Source organism: Danio rerio, chromosome 4 (assembly GCF_052040795.2).
Source record: "Danio rerio strain M-AB ecotype USA chromosome 4, GRCz13ab, whole genome shotgun sequence".
Classification (NCBI taxonomy): domain Eukaryota; kingdom Metazoa; phylum Chordata; class Actinopteri; order Cypriniformes; family Danionidae; genus Danio; species Danio rerio.
The window spans coordinates 7,540,041-7,552,825 of NC_141024.2; the positions used below are offsets into that span (position 1 = coordinate 7,540,041).

Genomic DNA, 12,785 nt, shown 5'->3' on the forward strand with positions numbered 1-12,785 from the left:
TTTCATTATTCAACACAATTAAAACTGATTTGAACGTATACCTGATTTTAAAGTTTAACCTAACAACTGAGTAATATTAATTAATCACAGCCACTTGTGATTCATGGACAAGTGTTTCATGCGCAAGTTCATGTCATTACATACAGATTGGGCCATTTATATGATACACCCTAATAAACTGGGAATAGTTGGTGATATTAACGTCCTGTTTGTGGCACATACTTTTCAAGATGCATGGTGACAATGGTGGCCATTTTGAAGTCGGTCGTCTTGGATCTAACTTTTGTTTTTTTTAATAGGAAGAGGGTCATTTGACATATCAAATGTATTGGGAATTTCACAAGTAAAACAATGGAGTGCTTGATTTTAACAAAACTTTATTCCTTCATGAGTTATTTACAAGTTTCTGACCACTTATAAAATGTGTTCAATATGCTGCCCATTGTGTTGGATGGTCAATGCAACCCTCTTCTCCCACTCTTCACATACCGCTAGCAACACCGCAGGGGAAATGCCAGCACAGGCTTCCAGTATCCATAGTTTTAGGTGCTGCACATCTTGTATCTTCACACCATAGACAATTGCCTTCAGATGACCCCCAAATACAAAAGACTTTTGGGGTCAGATCGGGAGACCTTGGGGGCCATTCAACTGGCCCGCGATGACCAGTCCACTTTTCAGGAAACTGTTCATCTAGGAATGCTCGGACCTGACACCCATAATGTGGTGGTGCACCATCTTGCTGGAAAAACTCAGGGAACGTGCCAGCTTCAGTGCATAAAGAGGGAGACACATCATCATGGAGCTATTTGAAATATCCAGTGGCCTTGAGGTTTCCATTGATGAAGAACGGCCCTACTATCTTTGTTGTCTATGGTGTGAAGATACAAGATGTGCAGCACCTGAAACTACGGATACTGGAAGCCTGTGCTGACATTTCTCCTGCGGTGTTGCTATCAGTGTGTGAAGAGTGGGAGAAGAGGGTTGCATTGAAGATCCAACACAACAGGCAGCACATTGAACACATTTAATAAGTGGTCAGAAACTATAAATAACACATGAACGAATAATGATATGTTAAAACCAAGCACACCATTGTTTTTCTTGTGAAATTCCTCTTCCTATTGAAAAAACAAAAGTTGGATCTAAGATAGCCGACTTTAAAATGTTCACCATGGTCACCACCCATCTTTGCCCCCTCAAATATACTAATGTGCCGCAAACAGGACGTTGATATCACCAACCATTCCCATTTTATTAAGGTGTATCCAAATAAATGGCCCACCCTGTATAATTCATCGTAATTTCTACATGTTACTACATCACCTTAACTTAAAATCTAAACAGTATTTTCTAATTACAGAACAACAGTAAAGTAGAGCTGGTGTGGATGTGAAGACAGAAGTATATGTACCAGTGGATGAGGACCACACAGAGAGTCAGTTTCCACCATCAGAGCTACAGTTTCCACCGTCTGTAGCCGATTCCTATAAAATCCTCCTGCATCTCCAGTGCATTTGAAGTGTGTGTTGATGGCATTCTGTGGACTCGGTAAGGCTTATACCTGTGACCTGCTGTGACCAGTAAACAGTGATGATGCAATTTAAACTCAGTGTTCACAGATGCTTTGTTTCAGCAGAGACTTATAAAAACAACAGGAATCAACAGCCGGCAGAGGAAACTGAGGCAGCGTTCAGATTTGCAAGCTGTGTGCGATGGGAGCTTGTTAACACATGGGATAAATGAGGTAATTTTGCCTCTTTTGTTTTGATTTCACCATTTTTTTGAGTTTATTTTTAACATTGGGAGTTTTTGATTGGTATTATGTTGAGCATCATGATTTTGCCAAGTGCGATCCTGGATTAATATCTCTGTTGATCCTGCAACATCATTTTTGATTGAAAATGTAAACCATATCTATTCCCTACCCTAAACCCAACCATAACCCAACCAAAATCAAAGGGGATTAATAGTTGGATAACCACAAATAAGGATACATAGAACTCGCTGAACAGCTGTTGATTACAACATTATGTGTCTGCCATATTGGGAAGGTCAAAATCTGCCAGTAGAAGCACACAGACAGATGTGGACTGCAACAGGCAGCTTCCAGCAGATTTGGTTTGTCATGCACATTCGATAATCTGCATTACACAGATGATATAAAATTTAAAAGTAAAGCGAGTATTGGTAGAACTTCTTATGAAGTGATTTGGATCATCACAGAGCAGAGTCTGAATGCTTTACTCAATACATCACACCCTGGATAGAAAGAGCCAGAATTGAGCATAACTATGCAGGAAAATGATATTCCAATTGTAATTTATACTAGAAATCATTAGTGTTGTTATATTTTGTCAATAAACAAACTGTATTTTAAATGAAATTTGTAGATAATTAATCATTTTCATAATTTATACTCTTACCATTTCATAATTCAACTTTTATTATGTACTGTAGGAACATTATGTAAAATTAACTTATATGTTTTTGAGTGATAGGTAGGCCCACACGGAATCTGCTTGCACGGAATTCTGCAGATTTTCCACAGATTTTCTGCAGAATTCCGCAGATTTCTGCAGATTTTTAGCCCATAATTAATTCAGTTTATTTACTTGAGCAAATGTGTAAATCTGAATTTATTTAGTTTTTATTCAGTAATTATTACTTTTTATTTCATATATTAAGGTTTTAGTTATCATACTCCGCTGGATACTCCCAAAATAATTCCGCAGAAATCCGCAGATTTTTACAAAAATTCTCCGCGGAAATAGCAAAAAACGTCCGCAGATTCCGTTTGGCCCTGGTGATCGGACCAAAATGCTAAATTTTAAGTAATGTTCAGTCAACTTTACTTAATTGTTTAAGTCAACATTAGTGTTTTCAGTGTAGAGCGTTTTAGTAATATGAATATCTTAGCCAGAAGTGTAAGAGTTGTATATTGCAACATTTTTAATGTACTTCAAATGAAAACTAATGTGAATTTTGTCTTTCATTGACAAATTATCTTCATCATATGCATAGCTGCCTTTTTTCTTGACATTACTTTAGTTTGTGAGCATTAGGCAATGCAGTAAAATCCCACCAAGCCTATTTGTAAATGTATCCAAAGGAATCAAATCCACAATGTTGTTTTTTTGGCATTACGGGAACTGCTACTTCAAGGTAGCCATTTATCCGTGTTTTATAGCCATCGCCATTGTTTGCTTGTCTCATTGTGTCACACGCACTGTAATAATCCATAAGTCTTCTCAACCAAATGGCATTCGGAGCTGGTAATGTCTGAAAAGCAGGTGATGTACAGCCTTTATGTCCGTGTTGTTGCATGAATGACTTTCTCCACCGCCATTGCCAAATAAATGGCACCTTTCTTCTCTTAAATGGCAAAACGTCACAATCCCTCTCACCCACCTGCACGTATTTCTTTCACAGTCCCAGTCCAATAAAGGGACAAATGGAGGACTTGAGCTATGCCGGAGCGGGAGGATGAGGAGGAGGAGTAATGATCTGGAATGGCGAAGGCCTCCGGTTGAGGGACGTCCCGTGAATCCATCTCTTTCCCTGCTGTTGGCCGTCATCCGCTGGCCTCTTAAATGGAGGGTTGTTAATGGTTGCCAGGTTGGAGCGGGGGTGAGGTGAGATGATGACAGATGAACAGGTTAGAGACGTTTCCGCTTTCACTGCTTCATTTTCAGCCATGTTTAACCCAAGAACCAGGAGAAATCTTTCTCTAACGATTGTGGTTTACAGGCACAGACAGACATTGAGGGCATTTTGGTAATCACAAGTAAAAATCAAAATAGAAGACCTGAAATGATATGTAACTCCGGAGGAAAGGCTTGATAGCCTGGTGATGTGACGTTCATTGTTTTATACTGAAACTATCCATCTAAAAGTCTTATCTTATCCATACTTTGCACGTTGAACACATTTCGACCACAACAGGAAATTAAAAAACTGCAATCAAATTAATTGCGTTATTTTTTTAGATGTTAAAAAAATACTGACATTGAATACTACATTCAATGCTGAATAACTATCTAATTCTGTTGCATCCCTTGGATTTTGATCAAATCTCTTAAAAGCTGATCAACGGGTTAAAATGGCAGGGGTTTTACAGTATAGCATACGAAGAAGAAGAAAAAACTTTATAGAAATGACTGATCAATAATTAATGCAGCTTAATCCCACATGAAGTGAAAAGAGGCCTGTTAGATTAAAAACGAGAGTAATTCACCAGTCTTTTACCTGTGTTACGGTATGTGAGACGAGTGGTCTTCTTTGTATAATTCATCCTGATTTGATATTAATGTGCTGTGGGAGTGGATCTGCCACTATTTGGAGACCTTCAGGACAGCCGAGCTCGTCTGATGGTCTTATAGTCTTCATCTAGATAGCAGCATTCGTCATTCACAATTCATTCATTATCATCATTTTAGTTTTATTGAGCAGTTATTATTATTATTATTATTATTATTATTATTATTATTTTAGTAGTAGTAGTAGCAGCAGCAGTATTACTACTACTACTATTGTTATTGATTTTACTATTATTATATACACAATATTACACTATTATTACTACTAATAATAATACTAATAATAATATACTAATTTTATAATATTTTAAATTTTCAACAATAATAATAATAATAATAATAATAATAATAATTATTATTATTCATTTTACTGTTATTATATACACATTATTACACTATTGTATCATAATATTTTATGTTTTAAATAATAATAATAATAATAATAATAATAATTGTTATTATATAATTATTATTATTATTGCTACTATTATAATTGATTTTACTTTTAATATATACACAATATCACCGTATTAAATTATAATATTTTACATTTTAATAATGATAATTCAATAATAATAATAATAATAATAATAATAATAATAATAATAATAATAATAATAATTATTATTATTATTATTATTATTATTGCTACTATTATTAATGATTTTACTATTTATATATAAACAATATTACACTATTATTTTATTATATTTTACATTGTATTAATGATTTTAACAACAACAACAACAATAATAATAATAATAATAATAATAATAATAATAATAATAATTGTTATTATTATTTTATTTTTATTTTTTTTCAAGAGTAGTTGTATAAGGTTCAATAATTATTATAATTAATTAATGTAAATAATTACATTTATTTTAGATTTATTTGTTTACTTACTCACTCACTTCAAGCCTAGCTGTCAACTACAGTCACTGAATATCCAATTTAATTCATAAATGCGTCCATCAGATGTCATTTACACAGACTCCATGCTTCCCTGATAAGACCTTAAACCCACATAAAGCAGCAGATTATTAGAGATGAGCCTTTATATCCCTGTGTTCAGTATATTCCCAGTGATAAATACAGAACGGCTCCAATCACATCTCCAACGAGAGCATATGGGGAAGAAATCAACCCAATGTGTTCATCAAAATCTCCATCTATCACTAAAGCTCCAAATCTTCCTAAAATCTGAAGATGAAGCACAGTCAGAGCTGAGATCATAAAGGCAGGCAGTCACACAAACAATGATTAAGCGCTTGTTTACATTTGCTCCTCATAATTACTACTGAGACTTCAAACCTGGTGCAGATTTCAATCTCTGTTGAAAACCTCAGCAGGTTAATGTTTGTTTGTTAGTGCATATTAACTGCACCTGTCCCTTGTGTTTTTCTACAGCGGTATTAGTCAATCGTCTGCTTAGTTACTTACTGATTTTCATTATACTGTAGTAGACAACATTTGAAGCGGCTCAAAAAAAAAAAATAAAAAATAAAAAAGATAAGAATAATTTTTTGTTCATTATTTTAGGACAATGCTGGTGAAAGGTTTTGGTCCACTTCAAATGATGACTACTGTATATACAAATATACACATACATGCATGTGTACGTGTACGATATAACAGTTTAAATTGTACCTGAAGTAAATACATTAAGCAAACTAATATTTCACTACTATGATCCTATTTTGAGTGTTTTTCTGTTTTTTTTTTTTCCAAGTTTGTTTTGTTCTTGGGTTGTTTTGTTCCTGTTTTGTTTAATTCCAGTTTTGTGTCATTTCTTTCCTTTGTTTTGTTTTGTTTTGTTTCGTTTTGTTTCATTTAGTTTAATTTCTGTTCCATTCTGTTTATTTTCATTCTTGTTTCGTTCTTATTTGTTTTGTTTCATTTCTGTTTCTGTTCCGTTTCGTTTTGTTTCATTTCTGTTCTGTTCCGCTTCGTTTTTGTTTTTGTTTTTTTCAAATTTTTATTTGTTTTGTTCATGTTTTGTTTCTGTTTTGTTCTTGTCTTGTTTGGTTCCTATTTCATTTAGTTTAGTTTAAGTAAATTTTTGATTCATTTAGTTCCTGTTTTGTTTTGTTTCGTTCCCATTTTGTTTTGTTTCATTTCTGTTTCTGTTCCGTTTTTGTTTTTGTTATGTTTTTTTCTTTGTTGTGTTGTTCCTGTTTCGTTTAGTTTAATTTAGTTTAGTTCCTGTTTTGTTTCATTTAGTTCCTGTTTTGTTTTGGTTAGTTTCAGTTTCATTTCATTCCCTTTTTGTTTTCTTTCATTTCTGTTTCTGTTCTGTTTCGTTTTGTTTTGTTCGTGTTTCGTCTTGTTCTGAGCATGTTTTGTTCATGTTTTGTTCCTGTTTTGTTTCTGTTTTGTTCCTATGTTGTTTTGTTTCTGTGTTGCTTTGTGTCTTTTTCATTAAGCTTAACTAGTTTAGTTTCTGTTTTGTTTCCTTTAGCTGCCGTTTTGCTTCATTTCATTTCGTTTAATTTAATTTCTGTTCAATTTTGTTTTATTCTTGTTTTGTTCTTGTTTCTGTTTTGCTCCATGTTTGTTTTGTTCTTGTTTCATTTTGTTCCGTTTTTGTTCTGTTTTGTTCCGTTTTGCTTTGTCTGTTGTATGTGAGAAAAGTTGGGGTTTGAGCAAAAACAAAAAAAAAAAAAAAAAACACATCATGTCAAATACAAAAAAAAATATTCAAACAAAAAAGAAAAGATGAATAAACGAATAAAGGAAAAGACAAACAAATAAAAATAAACAGACAAACAAACAAACTAATGAATAATGATAGATTAGACAAATTAAAGGTCCATGAAGCGCTTTGAAATGTTTTTGTCACTGTTTTGTAGCACACTAGCATAGATATCCTTAAAACGAACATAATTTTTTAATCACACAAAACATTTAATAAAGAAATATGGAGGCATGGTTTGATGGAAGGATGAACGGACAGACAGACTGAAAGACAGACAGACATACAGACAGACAGACAGACAGACATGTACGGCAGCATGTAGTGTATCATGTACAAGTCCTCATGTCTTTATCATGACTCTAGGCTCTGTATATCTCTGTCTGCTGGCTCTGATTTCCAGATGAAAACTCATCATGTCGCCAAGAGTCCTCAGAAGGCTCAGTCATTTCCGGATGGAGCTTCAGCAGGAGGTTCAAGATCTCGCTTTCAGCTCCGCCGCCCGCCGTCATCAGCAGATGTGCTCACAGCGGACTCACTTACACTCTGATAGAGAGACCAGCGCACAGTCAATAATCAAGCTGTAGTTTTGATGTGACTTGTTTGGAAACTCATGCAGTGACCCATGCCTTTGAGTTGTATAATAATGCAAAACCGAAATGGGCGCCATTAAAATGGGAGCTCGTTAGAGGCTTTATTTACCTAACCTCCGCCGGCCACATCACGATATCATCGAAGCAGCAGATTATTATTAAACTGTTTTATTTATCCATGTGTTTGGCACAGGTCCATCTTCTGTTTTCTCTCTCACAAAAAAAGTCATAGTCTAACCAAAGTGTTCGATTCAACTCGCTTTATTTTTCTTTTAATGTTCATTTTTAATGCTAATTGATTAATTCAGAACTAGTGATGCATGAAACATCAATAGGAATATCTGTATCCGCCAATTCATACTTATTAGATATATTATCTTCATCTGCTTATAAATTATTGATTATTTAAATCAGTTAGCACAGTAGAGAATCCATGTCTGATATTATTACTTGGAATTAGAGATTCACAATATATCGGTGCCAATATCGGATAAATGTTTTTTTTTTTTTTTTTTTGCTTTCTGCTTAAGACAAAAACAAAATAAATTTGAAATTATTTCAGTTCAGTCAATGAAAGGCATTAAAAGTTTTGAATTTTACTTGCAATTAGTGATGTACTACATGTGTATATCGGTGGATATATCGGATAAATGCTTTATTTTTAAAACATTACCGCTATCTGCTTGATAAGAAAATGCTGACTGATCGACAAAATATGGGTTGTCTCAGTTCAGACAGCGAAAGAAATAAAAAAATTGTGCATTTTACTTGGAATTAGTGATGAACCATATTGTTGACAATATCAAATACATGCTTTGTTTTTTAAACATTATCTCTATCTGATTGACAAAAAAAAAAAAAAAACACAAATAAATAAGTAAAAATATTGACCTAAAAATAATAAGTTGTTTCAGTTCAGACAACAAAAATTTTATGAATTTTACATGGAATTAGAGATGCACACTATATATCAGTGACAATATCAAATAAATGCTTTGTTTGTGTTAAAACATTATCGCTATCTGCTTGATAATAGATAAAAAACTGACTAACAAAACATGGATTGCTTCAGTTCAGACAATGAAAGGCATCAACATTTGTGCATTGTACTTGGAGTTAATGATGTAATATATATATCGGTGACAATATCAGATAAATGCTTTGTTTTTTTTTAAACATCACCATTATCTGCTTGATGAGAAAAGACTGAGAAACAAATTATGGATAGCTTCAGTTCAGATAATGAACGGTATCAAAATTTGAGCATTTTACTTGGAATTAGTCATATACTCTATGTATCTGTGACAATATTGGATAAACGCTTTGTTTTTTTTAACATTATCGCTATCTGCTTGATAAGATAAAAAAAGACTCACCAACAAAATGTGGATTGCTTCAGTTCAGACAATGAAAGGCATCAACATTTGTGCATTGTACTTGGAGTTAATGATGTAATATATATATCGGTGACAATATCGGATAAATGCTTTGTTTTTTTAGTTTTTTTAACATTACCACTATCTGCTTGATAAGAAAAAAAAAAAAAAGTCTGACAGACAAAATATGGATTGGTTCAGTTCAGACAATGACAGGCATCAAAATTTGTGAATTTTGCTTGGAATTAGTGATGTATTATGTTTATCGACGACAATATCGTATTAATGCTTTATTTTTTTTTAAACATTACCACCATCTGCTTGATAAAAAAAAAAATTGACCAACAAATTATAGATTTTTTTAGTTTAGACAATGATAGGTATCAAAATTTATGCATTTTACTTGGAAATAGCCAAGTTTGTACCAAATATGTACCATATCGGTGACAATATCAGATAAATGCTTTGTTTTTTTTAAACATACCACTATCTGCTTGTTAAAAAAACTGAAATAACAATACTGAAAAAATAATTGTAGATTGTTTCAGTTCAGACAACAAAAGACATCAAAATGTTGTGAATTTTACTTGGAATTAGAGATGCACTCTATATATCGGTGTAAATATCGGATAAATGCTTTCTTCTTTTTTACACTCTTTTTCTTATCTGCTTGATAAGAAAAAATATTGACCAACAAAATATGGATCGTTTCTAACAGTTGATTGTCTAACAAACAATGAACAACATCAAAATGAGCAAATTTTACTTGCAGTTAGTGATGCACAACAGTTTGGCTACAATATTAGTAGCAACTGATTTATTTCTTTATGTTATCATTGTCAACCTGATAAGAAAGTAACGCTCAGCAGCAGATGTGCTCACAGTGAGCTTAAACACATACACAGCCTAGCACACATTTGGGTAACAATCAAGCTTTAGTTTTGATGTGACTTGTTTGGAAACTCATGCAGTGACCCGAGGCTTTGAGTTGTATCCTAATACAATCCGATATGTCGGCTATTAAAATGGAAGCTCATTAGGGGCTTTATTTACCTAACCTCCGCCGGCCACATTACGACCTCATTTAAGCAGCAGATTATCATTAAACCATCTTTTTATTCTTTGTGCTTGGCACAGGTCCATGCCATATTTATTTTTATTTTTTTCCCTCCACAAAATGTCATAGTGTAACCGCAGTCAACTCAGAGTGGCCTATGGAGAGAACACAAGGCGGGAAAAAAGCTCCTATCAATCGTGAAAAGCTTTTATAGATAATTACAGCTTGCATGCATTTGCTGCCGCCATACCTTTTTTTTTATAGTGCTTGTGGGTGTAAATGAGATTGAGGTAATTAAAAATGCTCGCCAGTGATTCACACCCAGGCACGAGCCAAAAAGCATTTCCCTTTTGTGGGGTCCGGTGTCGCACTCGAAACGTCAACATGATGGATGCGAGTCAAGGTCACGTATGAAAGGCCTGTTTAAAAAGCAGGAGCGGCCATATGAATGATGAGGGAGGGGGAAAAGTGAAAGCACTGCATTCAAAATCCACCAGGAAGGACGTAATAAACGTCCTCAGTCAGCGGTCTGTGAACCTGCAAGTGCTGAGAGCAAAAGCCAAAAGGTGACACCTGTCTCTCAGTGGGTGTAGAAATACCGCGTGAAACTCTCGTTGTGGGCTTTGTAATGAAATGTCATAAAGCCAGTTCTTATTACCGCCGACACGCAACTCATCCTCTCCTGTAATAAGACTAGAGGACTCAATGATGACAGTGCTTCAACTGAAGTAATATGCCTTCATGTCAATCAACTAAAGCAGCAATGAACGCCGTATGGGGAATTCAGAAAGTAGCCTGTTGCAAAGCTAGTTTTTTTTTTCTCCTTGACAATGAAAGGCGTCCAAAGCTGTGAATTTAATTTGGATTTAGTTGTGCGCTATATATTGGTGGCGGTATTGGTGGATAAATTCTTATTTTTAATTTTTATCGTTATCTGCAAAACAATGAATAAAAAACAATAATCAATAATAAAGGTTTTACTTTGTTTTGTTACGATTAATTAAACAAATTACTGTTTTGCCTGCTACAACACCATTACTGACAATAAAATGTGCCATTATATTTATATATATATATATATATATATATATATATATATATATATATATATATATATATATATATATATATATATATTCGCAATTGAGCTTACTGATGCGGTTTTCATTGGACTTTGTTTCTGTCGGCCTACAGCTGGCGTGTATCAGCGAGTTGTTTTTAAAAGAGATACAACTGTGGCCAAAAGGTCATTCAAATTATTTATATTATTTATTAAATTACCCTTTAATTTGTATATTGTTAACGTCCACCCCTATCCCAACCCTAAACCCAACCATCGCAGATATGTAAAAATGGTAATAACACTAAATATTTAAATTGTTTATTAAATAACCCATTAAAATTTATTTTATTACCACCTATCCCCCACTTCATGCTATAGTGATGTAAGTATCCACAGCTGTATCCCATCTAGATATTACAGTGAGAGCGCTGCACATAACTCACAATGACTGGCATGCGTATGTGTAGGGGTGGGACAACCACATAACTGATGATGATTGGAATGTGTGTGTAGGGGTGGGACAACCACATAACTAATGATGTATGGCATATGTGTTTAGCGGTGGGACAACCACATAGCTGATGATGATTGGTGTGTATGTGTAGGTGTGGGACAACCACATAACTGATGATGTATGGAATATGTGTTTAGCGGCGGGACAACCACATAACTGATGATGATTGGTGTGTGTGTGTGTAGGTGTGGGACAACCACATAACTGATGATGTATGGCATATGTGTTTAGCGGTGGGACAACAACATAACTGATGATGATTGGCATGTGTGTGTGTAGGGGTCGAACAACCACATAACTGATGATGTATGGCATATGTGTGTAGCGGTGGGACAACCACTTAACTGATGATGATTGTTGTGTATGTGTGTGTGGGTGTGGGACAAACACATAAATAATGATGAATGATGTGTGTAGGAGTGGAACAACCACACAACTGATGATGATTGGCATATGTGTGTAGGGGTGGGACAACCACATAACTGATGATAATTGGCATATGTGTGTAGGAGTGGGACAACCACATAACTGATGATGATTGGCATATGTGTGTAGGGGTGGGATAACCAGATAACTGATGATGGTGCTTTGTATTTAATAGGCCGATATATTTTTATGTTTATATTATTACATAATACATATTCTTATTACATAATTCCCTCATTGTTTAAAAATTAACTAGTTAAAATTAAAATTTAAAAATGTGATGACGCCATGTGATCGGTCATCATAACTGCAGCAACATTGAGCACCGAAGCGTTCAGCAGTCTGGCTTGACAGGTCAGTTTTCGTAATAGTAATCTCGTTGATCACCAGCTGCAGCTGTGTTTCATTTCGAACGCACCTATGATGTTTGGCACATGTTTATAAGGGTGGGACAACTGCATAACTGACTAAGATATATGTGTGTGAGTGTAGGAGTCAGACAACCACATAACTGAAAATGCTTATGTGTAATTTAAGCATTATTACCAGAATTAAAATTATTTATTGGCCAATAAATTTAGGATTTTTGCACCAGCTGAGACAATATAAGACACTTAAAGTTGCAAATTTTACATACAATTAGTGATAAAAGATATATTGCAGAGATACAAAAAAAGCTTTTTTTAACAAATGATTTTATCCGTAATTGATCAACTAATCATTTATGTATTTTTCCACCAGT

The 12,785-nt window shown here is 34.2% G+C and overlaps 1 long non-coding RNA gene across 1 annotated transcript in view; it reads left to right on the top strand.

Moving 5' to 3' along the window:
• The window catches only part of LOC147844617 (uncharacterized), a 341,112-nt gene that overhangs the window by 76,755 nt on the left and 251,572 nt on the right, over positions 1-12,785 (top strand). Inside the window, exons 6-8 of the long non-coding RNA XR_015942227.1 lie at positions 1,364-1,551; positions 1,640-1,747; positions 3,433-3,635. This is a non-coding gene — a long non-coding RNA (uncharacterized LOC147844617). The remainder of the gene's footprint in view (positions 1-1,363; positions 1,552-1,639; positions 1,748-3,432; positions 3,636-12,785) is intronic.